This window comes from Panulirus ornatus, chromosome 6, assembly GCF_036320965.1.
Source record: "Panulirus ornatus isolate Po-2019 chromosome 6, ASM3632096v1, whole genome shotgun sequence".
Lineage (NCBI taxonomy): Eukaryota > Metazoa > Arthropoda > Malacostraca > Decapoda > Palinuridae > Panulirus > Panulirus ornatus.
This window is the reverse complement of record NC_092229.1, coordinates 3017150-3039294: the sequence shown is the minus strand read 5'-3', so window position 1 is coordinate 3039294 and position 22145 is coordinate 3017150. Positions and strand designations below refer to the sequence as shown.

The window sequence follows — 22145 nt, the reverse complement described above, 5'->3', positions numbered from 1 at the left end:
CTTATACTTAGCAGAAATGAGCTTAACCAGCATTGTATGACTAACTTTTTCTTAATCCTAAAAATTGAATATGTCAGTGGAGATAGTTATCCTCATCTGGGGAGCTCATGGGTTATGGTGATCACTTGCAGAAATCAGCAGTCCCTATGAAAAATATTCACATAAGCTTCCTAAGTAACCAAGATTTGAGATGGGTAATATCCCAAACCTTGCTGGTATGCTGGTAAGTAATGGTAATAAGTTTGAGTGGCAGCACTAACGGCCACCATGTGTCAGTTACTTTTTTTGGAATTTTGTGATACTGAAATTACTAGCAAGCTATATTCTAACATGTTCAAAATTAAACTAAATCTCTCCTTCTATGTGAGGTTTGGCTAGGTTTTTCATGTTCTATTGACTTCTACAAAAATTTCACCTATTTCTTTCTTAATCAATCCCACATTTTCAACCCCCCTCCCCAATCTTCACAACCTTCACCACTATAAATTCTTTAATACAGGGGGATGTAAAGATATTTCCCAAAACACACAAACCAACCTAATTCACTTCTACTTGGTGTAACGAGTCCAATGATATCCAATTCTTCCATATTCATAACTTTTCTGTGGTGCCCGCCCCCCAATTTTCTTTTTCATAAACATCCATAGCCAAGGGAATAATTTTCTTATGTCTGACAATCTAAGTTTCAAGATAAGCCTTGTGTAAGAGACACATTTCAAGCAAAATTTTAAAGAGGTATAATCAAAAATCAATTCTTTACATGCTATGAAATAACTATATACATAGCCACATGGAGTTTTCTTCATGTTGTAAAACATATTAAGATCCAGGTCAAACAAAACCTAAATTCTTAAATGTTATAAGACAAATAAATGTGATCAGGAATTTGATTTTAACGTTTCAAGTTCTGACTTAACTTGTGAGCACAAGACTTCTGCTGATGAACAATACAGAAGAAAAAAGATGTTTCACTAATCGTTAGAGTTTACCTGCCATCATCTTTTAAAGTAAGGAAACCTGGAATAAATCTGTTACACCAATATACTTTACCTAACCTCTAAACAAGAAACTCAGATCCCAAACCCCAGCCTACTTTCTACACTGTCATGGTGACTATATTGTCAGTGATAACATGGTGGCTATATTGTCTGACTATATTGTCTTGGTGAATATATACAGCTCTACCGAACCTATGAAAAATACATTTTTTTTTTTTGCAATGTAGATTTACCTTCAATTTCACCGCTACACTATGGTCAACAAGTGATTGACTGCTTCCTCCCACATGGCATAGTATCAGGAGTGAATGCAAGGTGGAACAATGAGTATAAACAATAGTGGAACAAACTGCAGAAAAGCAACGTATTCTTATCTCCATAATCATCTAACAGAACAATGTAAAGTCAACTGCCAGGGGAAGTTACGTATATCAACCAGTTCCCTGATAATGTTTATAATGTTCGTCTTACCGGTATTCTTCACTGGACGATTAAACATCTCAACAGTACCTTTCAGTATCAGTTATACTATGTTAGATCAGTGGTTTTCTACATCACATACTAAATGTTAGGAGTTCAATATCACTTATACATAACTTATACTACTGGTTAGGAAGCCAGTGATAATCATTTCTTCCATCCCCATAAGCTAGTTCCGTGGTGCCCTTAAACTTCGTATTTACCAAACAAAGGAAAGCACACTACTGTGATAGATCTGGATGGAACAAAGTTCTTACTAATCAACTAAAATATGATGATCATATATTTGTTGACATCAAATGAAATCGTAGTGCCCTTAAGAATTACCACAACAGCCACTGCGATTAATTCATTCAAGGTTTTACAAAACTTCAACATTAATTTGGTTTACGGTAAGCGCGAAACTCAAACAGCGTATTTTTTAGTTTACGCCCCACAGAAGTTACAAAATTTCTATGGCAAGTGCCTGAGAGATTCTTCTTTAAAAGCCCCCAACTAGGAACTCTCATAAGGTTTGATACAGTTCGTTAGATTATATACCATCGCTCACCAAAACATATCTGTCGAGCAGAAACTGCAATGACCTAATATAGTACAAAAATAACCAATAAATCGAATTTAGATGAATTTCTTTAATCACCTAGTTCTCCTACAGTTCCAATAGGTGAATTTTACCAATATTACTGAAATTCTCTAGTATTCGGCAGATTTCGATGTTCAGAGAGAACCCTTACGGACACAGCATGACTCGGAATGTTTGAATCAACAGTCCGGAAGGTAAGATTTCAAGTTACTACCAGTCTGATTAACGTTGACTGATGATATATTCACGTTCCACTGTACTAATATAATCTTTAAACAGTTACGTGCCTGCAACATAGGTATATGTAACTATAAAGAGTCATTCCTGAATGTTAGTAGTACACGTTTGGGGTGACCGGGCTTAATATAAAAGTACACTCAAATAAACATGTGTTATAACTTGAAACGAGGCAGTGTACAACATACCGCAGGGTTAGATTCCAAAGGCAGCCAGCGAACCATCTTGACAATGTCAGGGTAACTCAAGTAGTGAAGAAGGAATTCACGGACGTCTACACACGTCGATGACCGGCAGGATTCTAGCGCGTTCCAGTCAGCGTCTGTCGGGTGGGCCGCCCTGACTGTCCCGACGTTGGCAGCTATCCTTATGTTTTGATATTCATTAAGAGAATACTTTAAAAGCTTCTTATATCTAGTATACCTACAAATATGGATTTTGTTGGAAAATATTGCTTCGTTGACGTGAATAAGAATCAACCTAACTACTACACGGCTTAGTGTTAGTAATACAAATATGAAGTCAAAAGAACACTTTCCGACAGGCATAGAAGACCGCAAGGCTATTTAATTTTCAACAACTGCCTAACTCATTTATATAAATACTTGCCACAGTGATGAAGTATCTACTAGACAGAAAACAAGAATTTATTTTCAAGTGTAATGATAACTATGCCATATCAATTCGTAAGGCAATATACAACTTTTCGCAAACTATATACCCATATTATATCATATTCAAATGCGGTGACACAATCATATATGAAACCTCTCTTTACATAAATATATTAATCATTTCCCAGTTTTAATACAAAGGTAAATCAGGACGTGAACTGATTTAGTTCTAAAACGAAGAATCACCTTTACAGACAGTGATTTGACTTCCTAAATCGTGATGTAATGTTTACTTTATATCATAGTATTTGCTGTACACAATTGGGTGATTTTGACAGGATTTCGTCCCGATCTGGATGGTTAGAGGATATTTGTTTTATCGATTGTTATCATCTGTATAGCTTCATGTTTGTGTTATGATTTCTGCCTTAGTCACCGTTCAGCAGTCGACAACCATGACACCCAATATACATGATACTTCATGATCATTTTTTCTTAAACCTGAGGATAGTACAAGAGAAATCCAAAAATATCCATATCTATAGATTCCTTGGCCATCAGTCACGGTTCTTTATCTTATTTCATTAAATTCTGAAGAAGTCTTGTGTTTTGGTATCACTCATATATTGATCCAGAGTGTTTTTGTCATTATATTTATTCTTGATGACTTATTATAGCCACTTTGGGATATCGAGGAGACGTTGTTAGCTTTAAGGTATAGAGATTGATTGAGGACCTCTAAAGACAATGTGTGGTACATATATGAAGGAGTGTCAAGTAGCGTTACAGGCGCACCTCATTTCTCATATATATATATATATATATATGAGGCAAAGGGGATAAGAGTGAGTGCTCAAATTACAGAGGTATAAGTTTGTTGAGTATTCCTGGTAAATTATATGGGAGGGTATTGATTGAGAGGGTGAAGGCATGTACAGAGCATCAGATTGGGGAAGAGCAGTGCGGTTTCAGAAGTGGTAGAGGATGTGTGGATCAGGTGTTTGGTTTGAAGAATGTATGTGAGAAATACTTAGAAAAGCAAATGGATTTGTATGTAGCATTTATGGATCTGGAGAAGGCATATGATAGAGTTGATAGAGATGCTCTGTGGAAGGTATTAAGAATATATGGTGTGGGAGGCAAGTTGTTAGAAGCAGTGAAAAGTTTTTATCGAGGATGTAAGGCATGTGTACGTGTAGGAAGAGAGGAAAGTGATTGGTTCTCAGTGAATGTAGGTTTGCGGCAGGGGTGTGTGATGTCTCCATGGTTGTTTAATTTGTTTATGGATGGGGTTGTAAGGGAGGTAAATGCAAGAGTCCTGGAAAGAGGGGCAAGTATGAAGTCTGTTGGGGATGAGAGAGCTTGGGAAGTGAGTCAGTTGTTGTTCGCTGATGATACAGCGCTGGTGGCTGATTCATGTGAGAAACTGCAGAAGCTGGTGACTGAGTTTGGTAAAGTGTGTGGAAGAAGAAAGTTGAGAGTAAATGTGAATAAGAGCAAGGTTATTAGGTACAGTAGGGGTGAGGGTCAAGTCAATTGGGAGGTGAGTTTGAATGGAGAAAAACTGGAGGAAGTGAAGTGTTTTAGATATCTGGGAGTGGATCTGTCAGCGGATGGAACCATGGAAGCGGAAGTGGATCATAGGGTGGGGGAGGGGGCGAAAATTTTGGGAGCCTTGAAAAATGTGTGGAAGTCGAGAACATTATCTCGGAAAGCAAAAATGGGTATGTTTGAGGGAATAGTGGTTCCAACAATGTTGTATGGCTGCGAGGCGTGGGCTATGGATAGAGATGTGCGCAGGAGGATGGATGTGCTGGAAATGAGATGTTTGAGGACAATGTGTGGTGTGAGGTGGTTTGATCGAGTAAGTAACGTAAGGGTGAGAGAGATGTGTGGAAATAAAAAGAGCGTGGTTGAGAGAGCAGAAGAGGGTGTTTTGAAATGGTTTGGGCACATGGAGAGAATGAGTGAGGAGAGATTGACCAAGAGGATATATGTGTCGGAGGTGGAGGGAACGAGGAGAAGAGGGAGACCAAATTGGAGGTGGAAAGATGGAGTGAAAAAGATTTTGTGTGATCGGGGCCTGAACATGCAGGAGGGTGAAAGGAGGGCAAGAAATAGAGTGAATTGGAGTCATGTGGTATACAGGGGTTGACGTGCTGTCAGTGGATTGAAGCAAGGCATGTGAAGCGTCTGGGGTAAACCATGGAAAGCTGTGTAGGTATGTATATTTGCGTGTGTGGACGTGTGTATATACATGTGTATGGGGGGGGGGTTGGGCCATTTCTTTCGTCTGTTTCCTTGCGCTACCTCGCAAACGCGGGAGACAGCGACAAAGTATAAAAAAAAAAAAAAAAAAAAAAAAAAAAAAAATATATATATATATATATATATATATATATATATATATATATATATATATATGTATATATATATATATATATATATATATATATATATATATATATATATATATATTTTTTTTTTTTTTTTTTTTTTTTTTTTTTTATACTTTGTCGCTGTCTCCCGCGTTTGCGAGGTAGCGCAAGGAAACAGACGAAAGAAATGGCCCAACCCCCATACACACGTACATACACACGTCCACACACGCAAATATACATACCTACACAGCTTTCCATGGTTTACCCCAGACGCTTCACATGCCTTGATTCAATCCACTGACAGCACGTCAACCCCTGTATACCACATCGCTCCAATTCACTCTATTTCTTGCCCTCCTTTCACCCTCCTGCATGTTCAGGCCCCGATCACACAAAATCTTTTTCACTCCATCTTTCCACCTCCAATTTGGTCTCCCTCTTCTCCTCGTTCCCTCCACCTCCGACACATATATTCTTTTGGTCAATCTTTCCTCACTCATTCTCTCCATGTGCCCGAACCATTTCAAAACACCCTCTTCTGCTCTCTCAACCACGCTCTTTTTATTTCCACACATCTCTCTTACCCTTACGTTACTTACTCGATCAAACCACCTCACACCACACATTGTCCTCAAACATCTCATTTCCAGCACATCCATCCTCCTGCGCACAACTCTATCCATAGCCCACGCCTCGCAACCATACAACATTGTTGGAACCACTATTCCTTCAAACATACCCATTTTTGCTTTCCGAGATAATGTTCTCGACTTCCACACATTTTTCAAGGCTCCCAAAATTTTCGCCCCCTCCCCCACCCTATGATCCACTTCCGCTTCCATGGTTCCATCCGCTGACAGATCCACTCCCAGATATCTAAAACACTTCACTTCCTCCAGTTTTTCTCCATTCAAACTCACCTCCCAATTGACTTGACCCTCAACCCTACTGTACCTAATAACCTTGCTCTTATTCACATTTACTCTTAACTTTCTTCTTCCACACACTTTACCAAACTCAGTCACCAGCTTCTGCAGTTTCTCACATGAATCAGCCACCAGCGCTGTATCATCAGCGAACAACAACTGACTCACTTCCCAAGCTCTCTCATCCCCAACAGACTTCATACTTGCCCCTCTTTCCAGGACTCTTGCATTTACCTCCCTAACAACCCCATCCATAAACAAATTAAACAACCATGGAGACATCACACACCCCTGCCGCAAACCTACATTCACTGAGAACCAATCACTTTCCTCTCTTCCTACACGTACACATGCCTTACATCCTCGATAAAAACTTTTCACTGCTTCTAACAACTTGCCTCCCACACCATATATTCTTAATACCTTCCACAGAGCATCTCTATCAACTCTATCATATGCCTTCTCCAGATCCATAAATGCTACATACAAATCCATTTGCTTTTCTAAGTATTTCTCACATACATTCTTCAAAGCAAACACCTGATCCACACATCCTCTACCACTTCTGAAACCGCACTGCTCTTCCCCAATCTGATGCTCTGTACATGCCTTCACCCTCTCAATCAATACCCTCCCATATAATTTACCAGGAATACTCAACAAACTTATACCTCTGTAATTTGAGCACTCACTCTTATCCCCTTTGCCTTTGTACAATGGCACTATGCACGCATTCCGCCAATCCTCAGGCACCTCACCATGAGTCATACATACATTAAATAACCTTATGTAAGTAGGAGAGATGGCCAGAGAGCGTTATTGGATTACGTGTTAATTGACAGGCGTGCGAAAGAGAGACTTTTGGATGTTAATGTGCTGAGAGGTGCAACTGGAGGGATGTCTGATCATTATCTTGTGGAGGCTAAGGTGAAGATTAGTATGGGTTTTCAGAAAAGAGGAGTGAATGTTGGGGTGAAGAAGGTGGTGAGAGTAAGTGAGCTTGGGAAGGAGACCTGTGTGGGGAAGTACCAGGAGAGACTGTGTACAGAATGGAAAAAGGTGAGAACAATGGAAGTAAGGGGAGTGGGGGAGGAATGGGATGTATTTAGGGAATCAGTGATGGATTGCGCAAAAGATGCTTGTGGCATGAGAAGAGTGGGAGGTGGGCTGTTTAGAAAGGGTAGTGAGTGGTGGGATGAAGAAGTAAGAGTATTAGTGAAAGAGAAGAGAGAGGCATTTGGACGATTTTTGCAGGGAAAAAATGCAATTGAGTGGGAGAAGTATAAAAGAAAGAGACAGGAGGTCAAGAGAAAGGTGCAAGAGGTGAAAAAAAGGGCAAATGAGAGTTGGGGTGAGAGACTATCAGTAAATTTTAGGGAGAATAAAAAGATGTTCTGGAAGGAGGTAAATAGGGTGCGTAAGACAAGGGAGCAAATGGGAACTTCAGTGAAGGGCGTAAATGGGGAGGTGATAACAAGTAGTGGTGATGTGAGAAGGAGATGGAATGAGTATTTTGAAGGTTTGTTGAATGTGTCTGATGACAGAGTGGCAGATATAGGGTGTTTTGGTCGAGGTGGTGTGCAAAGTGAGAGGGTTGGGGAAAATGATTTGGTAAACAGAGAAGAGGTAGTAAAAGCTTTGCGGAAGATGAAAGCCGGCAAGGCAGCAGGTTTGGATGGTATTGCAGTGGAATTTATTAAAAAAGGGGGTGACTGTATTGTTGACTGGTTGGTAAGGTTATATATATATATATATATATATATTACAGGCCTCCTGCCTGTAGTTACGTTATTTGTGGAATGTCACCTTTGGCGAGCGTATACCATCGTTTGTTGACAAAAATGAGAAACTTTTCTTTGCAAATGAGTCCATCATAACTCTGATTGTAGGGGGAGTCGTGAGGTTACATGTGATATGACAATGCGTACACTAGTTCTCCCCACAAGGACGCCTTCTTGACCCATGTGGAAATGATTGACAACGAAACGTGGGGGCCACAAAAAAATTAAGACAAAACCACTGCTCTGTGCCCTGAGTTGAAAATAGTCATGGTTTAGGTGCATTATATGCCGTATTTCCTGTTACTTGTTCATGTACCTGAGGGCAATCATTACAAAAAATGACCATAGGAATGCCTCAAGATGTGTGAATGGGCTACGCAAAACAATTGCTCACAAGGAAGTATTCAATCGTGTGGAAATATGGTTTCTCCCACCTAGCTTCTCTTAGTATCGCGGAGCTTTCGCTGAAAAATAATTCCTCATTGCCCTTTTTTACCCTTGGTAATCTCCCGAGTGTGTCATCAGAATTTGATTTTTGAAGGTATTAGTGTGTGCGTGTGTTAATTCAGATGATTTACAAAAGTTGGGGCAAATATGTCGATGAATGTAAGGTTGTCTTGCGTTTTTAAATTCCTTCGCGTGAGTATGATGACGAGGCTACACATAGCCACTGAAACATCGTGTTTCCAATGTTGAGTAGGAGGTCGTCCCCCATAATTTTGGCATAAAATCCTCTTGATTTGAAAATGATTTTTTTCTTACTGCATGAAGCCAAATTATGACAGCATAGGGCTCACTAGAACAGCATGGGACCCATTAGAGAAATTATGGGGCCCATAAGATATGGAAATTCGTTTATATATATCAATAGAAATACATTAAAGGGATAAATAACTTCAGACAAATGGGGTGTCAGTTTCCAGATCGAAGAGATATTGCTGAGTTTACGTTGTTGGGTCATCAATTCGTACAAAAAATACTTAAGTTAATGATATCAGTGCGAAGGAGATTACATGATACAAAAACATAGTTGGAAATGTGTGCCATTATGTCTCCTGATATATGAAAGTGGGATAGCTTGCTATTTTTCTTGACTCATTTTTCTCTCGTAATTACACCTCAGTACCATTCCCTCATATTCAAGCCGACTGACCTTAACAAGTCTTGTTCCACCACGCCGAGACCCCTGTTTTATCCTCTTTTATGTGCTTTAAAGGATTTTATTGAGTCAAAATTCAAATAACGGTAATCTATCATTGGGCTACGTTACTGCTATTATTTGCACCCATTTTTTCCACCTGAGAGTGAATGTCTGTTACACGATTTAGGAAGTCCTTCTCATCAAGAGGAAAGACTTTGTGTTTGCTGTTTCTCGTATATATTTTTATTTTACTTTCTTTCTGACATAAAGCAACACAATGCCATTTCCTCATCTTAGACCGATTGACTTGAAGTTTGGTAAGTTTGTGTCTTGACTTGAGTACGCTCAGACCTCTTTTCAGTACATTTTTAGCCTTCCAGATCTGAGGGTCATTGGATACTAGAAATTACAAAGTATTGCTAGTAGTCCATTTAATTTTAACTCAGATTGATGAAATAGCAGCTGCTACATCATCTTGGTACAGATGTATTAAAAGTGTACATGGGAGACTGTACTCACGCGCAAAAATTGGATTTTTGAAATTTTTCTACATCTATCATATATCTTTAGCACTAGTTTATCATGTAGTCTTTGCAGGAATAGTAAGGTTACTGTATCAGTAAATATATTTTAGTTTGCACAGCTTTCTTATTCTGTGGAATGAGTATTTATGTACATAGCGAACATGAATAGATTGTGTATAGATAGATAGATAGATAGATAGATAGATAGATAAAGCATAAATATCGCGGTCTCTACAGTTTACTGTATATGACACGAGCAAATAAATTCATTGACTATCTATCATATTAGTAATCCTCAGATATTCTTTAAGTGTCAGTATCTGTATGGCCTAAATCGTACTTATTATATGTATAATTCAATGGAAATAAGGATCCAGTAAAATTCTATATTTCTGTGGATCATGTGAGATGAATTTATCTATATTTCCTCCGGAAGCCATCGACTCCCGCAGGAAGTCATGGCTTCCCAGACAAGACTCAGTGGTTAAGTGACGGTTAAGTAGGTGTGATCTGTGAAGGAGGCCCTGAGAACTCTTGATTAAGGAATATCATGTTTTAAGAGGTATGTACTATAAATATCTTACATATAACATCAATATGATGGGTGTTTAGAGTTAATGAAGGCGAAATTCCAGTGTCCTCCCCTGAAAATCGTGTATTGTGTTTTAACTTTCACCGTAGGATTTCTAATGACATAAATGGACATAAAATGGGTAGAATCTCTCTTGTTAAGTATCTAGATTAAAGTCTGATGTAATATTTTGTGCAAAAATGGGTAAGCTAGTGATTGTTGAAGTTGGTTGGTCAGCTTGACAAGAAGCTAAGCAGCTGGCTATTGTGTTTAACTGATTTATATGACATCATCAAGCACTGCAGAATAGAAATTTTAATATCACTTGAGGGTTACTTATCAATTTTAGGGATAGGGCAGTTGTTACTTATGAATACAGACAGAAGTCACATCAAGAGATCTGTTATAGTTGCTAGAACTGTTGGTATATTACTTGTGAGAAGTTTAAAGAATGTTGGGTTAAAGGTAGATTTTGACTTACAATTGTCTTCCTTTCTATATTTATGTCTAGTATTCTTCCCCACTACTCTGTTGTCAATGGAACTGTATGAACGTGGTGTCTTTACATTTTCCCTGTTGCAAAAGTGACTTAGGCCTGCATGGTTGGGATTTTATCTATGTATATATTATTGAAGTGATATACAAGCCAATTTGGGAAAGGCTAGGAAGATCAGAAAATATATGATGCTCATTGGTATAAAAGATAGTGAAACCGTAATAGAAATTAGTATAATCTGTGAAAACCTCATGTAACTTTCCCTTCTTAATTTTCAACAAAATAGTCGAAATATACAAGACACACCCATGAATGAGTGTAGGGATGTGACAAAAATATTAAACAGATGACACCAAGCAGCTGGTGGTACTGTTGCCCAGCCTCTCCACAAAATTTTTTTTCCATTCGGGCTCCCATCCCAGTGACAGGACACATTATTTTTGGCACATTTTTTCCATATATATCAGTTGCTTTGGAAAGTTAGGTGAAGTTTTATTGGTGCTGTTGATTTCTGTAAGTGTTCACCAACTAATGTGTTTATTAACAATATTGTTCCAGACCATCATACCCCTCCACAGTCTCTCACTTTTTTTATGTTGATGTATGGATACCAGTTTTGTCCATGTCCAGTTCTTCAAAGAAATAGAGTTGGGAATAAACTGGTACTGTAAATTGTTTTCTGCTCAAAAGCCTTTCCACTCAGGTTATGTAGCTTTCAGTGAGTAGATAGTCTTTAAAGTCATTATAGTCAGTGTAAGAGATTTCTCATACATCTGCCATAATCAACAATCCAATACAACTGTGAACAGACTTAATGATAGTGTCAAGAATTGAATGCCCACTCAACAAAAAAATGCTCCTAGTGCTGTCTCACTTCAATATGCTAGGTACTCAGTTTTTTGCAGTACTACTAGACCCCTCTCACCCCAGACTACCCCATAATTAATGACTTATCCCCATATAGAAACTAAAACCTTACCCCTGTTGCAAACTCCTGCATCCTATACTTACAAATTCTTACTTTCCAAACAAACATGTCTTGACAAAACATATACAGACCAGCCTTTCAACCCAGTCTTTGTACTTCACTATGCACACCCATCTGAAACTACACTTCTTATGCATGTCATACCAGTTACACCTTCTCATTTTCAATGTTGATGTTACCTATCTATCCATAATTACGGCTACTCACACAACATATCTCAAGACCCCCCCCATGTCTAAGATGCAACTTCCACAATAAAAACACTAAATGCTTACTCTTCAGTTTTCCTGCACTCCCCTTGCACAGACATATCCTCCACATCACCACACATCTTAACCTGTGATCCAGCTTGGTGAATGTATCTAGCTTCCAAAGTGGTGCCCCATAGCAGAGGATTCTAGGGCATGAAGGTACTGGTAAATATAACCTTGCTTGTTCAGTTACAACATATGTAATTTGATTGGCATTTATATGTTTTTTTCATTATTTTGAAGCCACAACATTTGAAGTTCAGGCACCAATTAGGTTTGGGGTTGCTAAACTTGACCTTAACAGCACACTGAAACATTAGTAAGTCATGAATTCTTACTTATTATTCTTGAATTATAGTAGTTACATTTCACTTTTGCATTATATTGATACTGTGAATCTTCTCCATATGGAAAAATGTATAAAGAATTCATTCATCATTTTGCATGTCATTTTGTATTTCTTTGCAAACGAAATTCTTTATTTTGTATGAATAATGTAACTTTGTGTCATGAATTGTTTTGACTTTACCCTTTTGTATGTAGGTTATTAGGTACAGTAGGGTAGAGGGTCAAGTCAATTGGGAGGTGAGTTTGAATGGAGAAAAACTGGAGGAAGTGAAGTGTTTTAGATATCTGGGAGTGGATCTGTCAGCGGATGGAACCATGGAAGCGGAAGTGGATCATAGGGTGGGGGAGGGGGCGAAAATTTTGGGAGCCTTGAAAAATGTGTGGAAGTCGAGAACATTATCTCGGAAAGCAAAAATGGGTATGTTTGAAGGAATAGTGGTTCCAACAATGTTGTATGGTTGCGAGGCGTTACTATGGATAGAGTTGTGCGCAGGAGGATGGATGTGCTGGAAATGAGATGTTTGAGGACAATGTGTGGTGTGAGGTGGTTTGATCGAGTAAGTAACGTAAGGGTAAGAGAGATGTGTGGAAATAAAAAGAGCGTGGTTGAGAGAGCAGAAGAGGGTGTTTTGAAATGGTTTGGGCACATGGAGAGAATGAGTGAGGAAAGATTGACCAAGAGGATATATGTGTCGGAGGTGGAGGGAACAAGGAGAAGAGGGAGACCAAATTGGAGGTGGAAAGATGGAGTGAAAAGGATTTTGTGTGATCGGGGCCTGAACATGCAGGAGGGTGAAAGGAGGGCAAGGAATAGAGTGAATTGGAGCGATGTGGTATACAGGGGTTGACGTGCTGTCAGTGGATTGAATCAAGGCATGTGAAGCGTCCGGGGTAAACCATGGAAAGCTGTGTAGGTATGTATATTTGCGTGTGTGGACGTATGTATGTACATGTGTATGGGGGGGGTTGGGCCATTTCTTTCGTCTGTTTCCTTGCGCTACCTCGCAACCGCGGGAGACAGCGACGAGGTATAAAAAAAAAAAAAAAAAAAAAAAATGTAGTATGGTGAATATGAATTATGTCAAGTGATAAATCAGATTACTGTTACTGTTTTAATTACTCAGGCATTCATCTTTCAATGTTTATAGTGTCATCAAAGAGAGATCACTTTGAATTTCATTAGAGTATGCATGTGACTATATTTATTACTCCTTGACTTTAGAGCCAGAGTTCCATATGATGCTGCCAACTGTTGCTGCCAAGCATACCAAGAGATAAGTTATGTCTGATTTATATTTATATTGAATCAGCGGGTGTGCTTTTTTGATAGTTTGAACCATCATGAGAAATCTCCGGAGCTGATGTAGACACAATGGTGTTTAAGGATTCTGTGGATGAATGGATAGCATTTAGTCATTAAGCTGCTTAGAAAATCTGCATTAGAGGTAATCCTACTGTTCTTAATGTTATTGATTAGCAAGTTTGTAGATAATAGTTATTGCATGTTGTCTGTCTTAGTAACCTTATTATTGTAGATAGCATGTTGTCTGTCTTAGTAACCTTATTATTGTAGATAGCCAGATGATATTCCAGTTTTTGAATGCTTTTGCTTTCGTTGTGAAGTTTGTTGTAGTTAATGTCTTTTCCCACCTTAGTAACGGTTGACTGATAACCTAAGTCCAAACTTCTAATAACCTGTTGACTTTATAGTCTGAATAGATGTAAAAATTTATGTTCTGTTTGTGTTATTTCAAGCAGATTTGTAGGTTTTGGTTCTGTTCCTTATTAAAGAACATCATTGCACTCTATATGTATATGTATCTTACAGGGAGAGGCCTCCACTGCACGAGGTTTACACCATGATTGAAAAGTCACCTTTGGTGAGGCTGTATCAATGGAGGCATAGTCTTGTAAAAGAAATTTTCACTTCAAAGGAGTCCACAGTTTCCTTATACTGGAAGTAGTGCAGCTAGAGCTGCAGAAGGCTCTGAAAAGAGGTCCTGGATAACACCAGGAGTCTATCGTAGAAGGAAATCTCAGGGTAATTAGAAATAGATAACTGAATAAACTGGGAGAGGATGGAGCCTGTACATATTATCCCTCAAATTTTCTACTCATGTTTGAATATTGCTTGTGCTTTCTAATGAAATTTAAAGTTTCCATGGAAAAAACCCTCAAACCTTTATAATTCACTGTTCATTTTGGCTGAAAGACTTAGTATATGCTCTTACCTCTCTGTATTTTTCTCTGCAACGTACATATACAAGATTTTGTAGGGCTGAGATGATGATGAGAGCAAACTGTTATATTTAGAAAATTTTTTATTTATTTATTAAACTTTGTTGCTGTCTCCTGCATTAGCGAGGAAGCGCAAGAAAACAGACAAAAGAATGGCCCAACCCACCCACATACACATGTATATACATACACATCCACACATGCACTTATACATACCTATACATCTCAGTGTATGCATATATATACACCCAAACATATACATATATACACATGTACATAATTCATACTGTCTGCCCTTATTCATTCCCATCGCCACCCCCCCCACACATGAAATGACAACCCCCTCCCCCCACATGTGCGCGAGGTGGCAATAGGAAAAGAAAACAAAGGCCACATTCGTTCACACTCAGTCTCTAGCTGTCATGTATAATGCACCGAAACCACAGCTCCCTTTCCACATCCAGGCCCCACAAAACTTTCCATGGTTTACCCCAGATGCTTCACATGCCCTGGTTCAATCCATTGACAGCACGTTGATCCCGGTATACCAAATCGTTCCAATTCACTCTATTCCTTGCACGCCTTTCACCCTCCTGCCTGTTCAATCAGAATTTTTTTTCAATCCATCTTTCCACCTCCAATTTGGTCTCCCACTTCTCCTCGTTCCCTCCACCTCTGACACATATATCCTTTTGGTCAATTTTTCCTCACTCATTCTCTCCATGTGACCAAACCATTTCAAAACACCCTTTTCTGCTCTCTCAACCAGACTCTTTTTATTACCACACATCTCTCTTACCCTATCATTACTTACTCGGTCAAACCACTTCACACCACATATTGTCCTCAAACATCTCATTTCCAGCACATCCACCTTCCTCCGCACAACTCCATCTATAGCCCACACCTCGCAACCATATAACATTGTTGGAACCACTATTCCTTCAAACATACCCATTTTTGCTTTCCAAGATAACATTCTTGACTTCCATACATTTTTCAACACTCCCAGAACTTTCACTTCCTCCCCCACCCTATGATTCACTTCTGCTTCCATGGTTCCATCCACTGCCAAATTCACTCCAAGATATCTAAAACACTTTACTTCCTCCAGTTTTTCTTCATTCAAACTTACTTCCCAATTGACTTTTCCCTCAACCCTACTGTCCCTAATAACCTTACTCTTATTCACATTTACTCTCAGCTTTCTTCTCTCACACACTTTACCAAACTCAGTCACCAGCTTCTGCAGTTTCTCACCCGAATTGCCACCAGCGTTGTATCATCAGCGAACAACAACTGACTTACTTCCCAAGCTCTCTCATCCACAACAGACTTCATACTTGCCCCTCTTTCCAAAACTCTTGCATTCACCTCCCTAACAACCCCATCCATAAACAAATTAAACAACCATGGAGACATCACGCACCCCTGCCGCAAACCAACATTCACTGAGAACAAATCCTTTTCCTCTCTTCCTACTCGTACACATGCCTTACATCTTCGATAAAAACTTTTCACTGCTTCTAACAATTTGCCTCTCACACCATACTTTCCACAGAGCATCTCTATCAACTGTATTATATGCCTTCTCCAGATCCATAAATGCTACATACAAAACCATTTGCTTTTCTAAGTATTTCTCACATACATTCTTCAAAGCAAACACCTGCTCCACACATCCTCTACCACTTCTGAAACCACACTGCTCTTCCCCAATCTGATGCTCTGTACTTGCCTTCACCCTCTCAATCAATACCCTCCCATATGATTTCCCAGGAATACTCAACAAACTTACACCTCTGTAATTTGAGCACTCACTTTTATCCCCTTTGCCTTTGTACAATGGCACTATGCATGCATTCTGCCAATCCTCAGGCACCTCACCATGAGTTATACATACATTAAATAACTTTACCAACCAGTCAACAATACAGTCACCCCCTTTTTTAATAAATTCCACTTCAATACCATCCAGACATATCAAGTGACCATTGAGTGATTTTGAGTATAATGGTAGAGTTAACTTAGAGGGAGAATCATATGTTGGGTCTTGAATCGATATGGCAGTTGAAATGGCTTATTTTTTCTCTAATTCTAATTTTGCTAATTTTACCCATCCTGGTGAGACACTTATTTGTTAACCTGGGTAGCACATAAAAGATTCATTTGTTCTTCTTCAGACAAATGATTGTTGGGCCCAGAAATATCTTTGGAGTTGCATTTGTTGAAGATGTAGGATTGTTTACTGGGTTGATTTTATGGCAGTTCTCCACGTTAAGCATTTTTGGTTAGGGAGATACTTGAGCAATATACTGATGATATCTGGGAATCACCACTTTGAAATTGCCATGGGGGCTGATTCTAGATTTTTATAGTAATGGACATGGATGGGCTGAAACATGGCCCAGTGATGGCCTTTTCAGATGAGAAGAAAAATTATTAGTATGAGAAAAGTATACCTAACTCTTAAAGGTGGAAATGTTATAAGAATAGATAAAAATGAAATGAGGATATGAATTTCAATTTCATTGTTTTAGTTAAGGGGGTATTATCATAGCAGTCAGCCTTCATGTGGCGAGTCACATGTTAAGGATTCAGGCCTTTGTGGGTGGGACACGTGCAGAGAGCTTACAAGAGCAGTACCCAGAGTATAACATTCGAAGCAACATTATTGCAAATGGAAAAGGACTGTTGAAGAGTAATGATAGGAGGAGAGTTAGTAGGGAGGAAGGCTTCTGATTCCATTGGCTAGGGGAGAGATGGAAGTGGAGCCAGCCTAGATATGCAAGCAGTACTGTACTCCATACAGTACTGGAGGAATGAGACCCCCTGTAGGTATGCAATACCTTTCAGAAGAGAAATGATTTTATCATTTAATATCCCCAGGTTCTGGGAAGTAGATTTTGTGATTTTCATGATGTGCTGTTTCTAGGATAAAGTGGAGGATATGGCTATACTGAACTTCTTTATGTTATTGCAGGGTTAAATTGGGTCTTTTGAAAGATTTAGGTATCTAAAGGTAAGAGTAAAATATGCAGTATTCATAAACAAAATAGGACAAAAATTCATATTTAGCGTTCATGTTAGATAATTCGTTATCTAACCAAGGTTAGATGTTTAACAAGTCTGATACTTTTCATCCTAAAAGTTGTTTTCAAAGTTCAAATATTGGGCACCACCTTGAGTACTTTTGGAAAATTTATGAAATATTTACAATTGTTTACAGATTATCATCACTTTTATTGATCTGTTGCATTACCAATAATATGTCTTTGTGTCATTTTAATTTCCATGCATGATTAAATTCTGTTATTTTTCCACAACATTGCTCAGCTAGACGTCAATGGTATTTGTGTCGTAAAGATTACCATTTGTATTTTCACGAGAAATTTCCATTTCAGAAATGGGATAAAGTTGCAGATAGTAATAGCATGAGACATCCTTCTATTGTCATTATCACTGACTCATCTTCAGATAACACATACAGTAGAACAGTTCCTAACTTTTGTGTGTAAGAGGGACAGACAAGGGATGAACAAATAATGTCCTTGACTCGCTAGCCTTATGAAAAATTCTGACATTTGAGATTCTGCTCAGTTGTAAATACATCACACTACAGCTACATTAATATTCAATTTAGACTGTGTGAAATATAGCTAATACATAATGAATTTCCATTATTTAGACTAAGTTCATTGTAAAAGGATCCAAACTAATGCTAGGTCAGTAAACTTGAATAATTCCTTTGAACCTTCTACATACATCCCCACTTCAAAAATGAAGGTCTTAGGTGTGAAATAGAATCCTAAATTATTTTTGCTGGGATCCATATGTTAGCAGGGGATGCACATGTACAGAAAGTACAGATCAACATAGTCTTTCTCTGCCTTACCTGGGAGTTGTTTAAGAATTGTGCAAACTTTTAGCTGTGATATTTACAGATGCCACAACAGAGAAAGATAAATGGTTGTTGAAGGCTGTGTCTTGTAAGTATACACATCCATCAGATCTTGTACAAGCTTGGTATGCTTTGTAGGCATTTATCAAGACCCTTCATGAATATCTTCACTAGATAGTCCATGGCATTTCTAATGGCTGAGTATATATATATTAAACAGTTTTACGCCCCAGATTTTAAGAAGTTTTCTCATGCTGTACTTATTTCTTGTATTTACTCGTACTTATTTTTTTTTTTTTGACTGATATAACACATGCTCTCCAGTCAAGGCCATCTTAGATAAGAGGAAACTGGAGAAAGAAAAAGATTGAAATAATTTATCAGAGTTCCTTAGGTGTTTATAGCCTATAGACCTGACTTTTGAAGACAGAAGTGGTGTAGGAATAGGGATTAGATTTTTCATATGGAATAGTTATATTCCTTTTGGATGATGGATTAAGACTAGGGTAGCTTGATTGAGAGGATTCTTTCCTATCGTAAGATATTGAGTAACTCTTCAATTGGGAGGGCTAGTAATTTTAGGAAAAATGTTGGGTTCCATAATGTAAAAGCAGCTGAAACACATTAAATCAATTTCTTTTGTGATATCTGGTTTTCATTTACAAGCATTTGTTGGCATCTCCTGCATTCTTGTAGACACAAATGGATTCCATCATATTCTCTGCACAGACTTGACCACGTCACATCTTACGGCTAACAAAATTACTTTTTGTATATTTCAAGTAACGTATTTGAATATGAGTGATTCTTGGAGGATCATTGGTTTTCTTGATTTTAGATATGTTTTTGGTACTTTTTCATAAATTTACATGCATTTACAGGTAAATGGAATCGATTTACATGGAATTGATTGCATGAATGCATTATTAGCAGATTCCATTTGTGTCATCAGAAATGTAAAAAGATGCCAGCATCTGCTTGTGACAAGAAGACCATAGGTGATATATTTTTTAAACTTCATGAGAATTAAGATAACTGCTGGCTGCTTAAAGTTAAGTGAAATTTTCATAGGTTTTGTTGATTTATACAAGTGTTTTATGAAGTTTTTTATTACCTTACCCCAAATTATTCTGATCTTCATAGTTTTCCTTACTATCAAAATATTTGATTTTGGAGAATAAGAAAAAATGGCCCAAAGCATGCTCCCTAGGTTCTAATCTCTTATCCTTTTTGAAGTACGACTTTACTACAAGACAATCTATGAGATTCTATATTTGATAAAGCACCAGGACTTAACTTGAAAATTACTCTTTTGTCTAGAGCTTAGCATTTAACTCCTCACATGTTTCCTTCTCTTTTTTTTTTAGTAACCTCTTCTAATGATTTTCTAGTCATTATATGCACCTAAATTGACAATTTCCTCTTGTTACATTTTCAGGACTTTTAGATGTCTTTTCTTGCTCATGTTATTCAGAATTTCCCTTATCCATGTCTCTTATTCTGCTGTACTCTTTGCTTGCTGTCTTCATAGTACTGAAAATTTTCACTTGACAAATTGAATCTCTGTTCTCTGATTCCCTCTCTCCTTATCATACCATTGGTGACTATTTACAGACTCCGTCTCTTCCTGTTCAGCTTCAGTATTTTCTCCTTTCTGTTGATTCCTTCGTTCCAGACTTTGAAAAGCTCTTGTAACACTGTGCCATATTCTGACTTTGGAATTCTGTTTCAGAGTATGTTTCTAAAACTGTTTGGCTGAGTATAGTTCCTTCCCCTATAGGGCCATTGGCCTGGAGTGTTTCTTGAAAGTTTTGGTTTATCTTTTTGTAGAAAGACTAAATCCACTCACCCTTTTCATTCTCAGTTCTTCGTTGTTGCCATGTTAACTTAAGGAAATATTTAAGAAGAGTCTCTTATCCTGTTAAGCTTTGTTCCAGCCACTGTAGTAATATCTGCTTTAACTTTCCAAGTACAGTGCCTAAACTCCATTACATTGCTGACAGTTTGTAATTCATCAGACAGGAATGGATTAAGGGAAAGGAGTACCCCCCCTAATAGCTTAGGGGAAAATAGTAAATTATGGTAAAAGTATTTTAAAGATTGGTTAATGGCAATGCTTCTTTGCACTAGGGGCACAAGACAAATCAAGATTTGTCGCAGTGAGTACAGAAAGTACAAACTAGGGCTAATGGATGGGTACAAACCTGTCTCCCTTTTGTTATTTATGGGACCAACAAAGTTCAGATTTTGTATTTTTACAGATTTTAAAGATATTTGACTTAGTTTGTGGCTCAGGTATATTGTAAACTTCACAAGTGTTTGTTTTTAATGTAATGCAGGTTCTATATGTTATTTGATACTGATATTTATTTATGTATGTATCTATAATTACCCAAGGACCCCTTTTTAGGGAGCCCAGTGCTACCCAGGACCTCTTTCCAGAGGCTTATGCAGCTTTAACCTGTGCTACTCTCAGTAGCAGGGAAGCATATACTTCTTTGAGGTAAGAAGTTCTTTGTTGAGACTGAATTCCCAATGATACAGCCTCACCAAAGTGGTTTTGATTTGCAGTGTAACCTCATACAGGTGGAGTCTGGTGAAATCTTTGTTCTCTGTACGAAAAAGTCCTCGTAATATTTAGAACCTCTTTCAAAGGTTCCTGCAGACCAAGGGTATGCTGCTTTCAGTATTGAGGAAATGTCTTTCAGGAATCAAAATCCTACTGAAGCCTTTATTAACAGTTTTGTTGCATTCAAAGCCCTCTTCCCCATTTCATCTTACTGATGTTGGAGTTTAGTATCCTTCACTGTGAATACTCTTTTGAACTTATCATTTAACTTGAGCTGCTCTTTAACTGATGGTATACTTGTAATGGGTTATCGAATTATTTTGGATCCTTTCCTGCCTTGTCCTCTGTATGTTTTTCAGGGCTGAGCATATAGTCATTCCTTGCTCTTTTTTACTACTCAAATGCTTGCCTGCAGTTTGGCTTCCTATTTCATATCCACTCTACATCCTTATGCTCTTTTGCTTTTTGACATGTTTCCTCAAACTGTATATCTTTCTTTTCTATCCTTCTGTCTCTGTTTACTACCGAATGTATGCATGGTGTAACCTTTTTGTTAAAGATTTCACAAAAGTTTCTGCAACAGCAGTTTATATTCTGGCTTTGCAACTCCAATTTTGTAATTTATGTTCTCTGTGAAATTGTTTAACTACATAATTTCCATGATTGTATTACCTTTTTTAAGTCTGGTTCTCTTTATGTTTTATGTTTTCTAACTGTATACTCAATTTCAAGTATCACATTGGATTTTTTTTTTTCATGTGGTGCATCATATCTGGTACTTTTTATTCAATTTTCATGTTTTCCTACTCAAGGACAAGATCTAGGACAGATAGTATATCAACCACAGTGATTGTATTGTTCTCATTGGCAAGTTGATGCAGGAAATTTTCCTTACACACTTCAAGAACTCATGTCTCAATAACGCTTTCTATACAGGAATCTAGATTTCCCCCAATAAATAAATAACTCTCTTTTGATAGAACTGTACCATCTGAAATATGTGTGTATATTGCTGCTTCCTTCACCATTCTGGTCTGTACCTTCACTTTTTCATTGAATAGTTATTGTTTATTTGATCTTTTTGTAGGATTTTAAATTATCAACATTGTTGTACTTGC

At 38.0% G+C, this 22145-nt stretch overlaps 1 protein-coding gene across 4 annotated transcripts in view; it reads left to right on the top strand.

Annotated features, from left to right (window-relative positions):
- The first annotated feature begins 10103 nt into the window (after positions 1 to 10103).
- The window catches only part of LOC139749000 (inositol polyphosphate-4-phosphatase type I A), a 229840-nt gene continuing 217798 nt past the window's right edge, over positions 10104 to 22145 (top strand). For all 4 annotated transcript variants that reach the window (XM_071662368.1, XM_071662367.1, XM_071662366.1 and 1 more), the window contains exon 1: positions 10104 to 10227. The gene's annotated coding sequence lies outside the window, so the exon portion shown is untranslated. The remainder of the gene's footprint in view (positions 10228 to 22145) is intronic.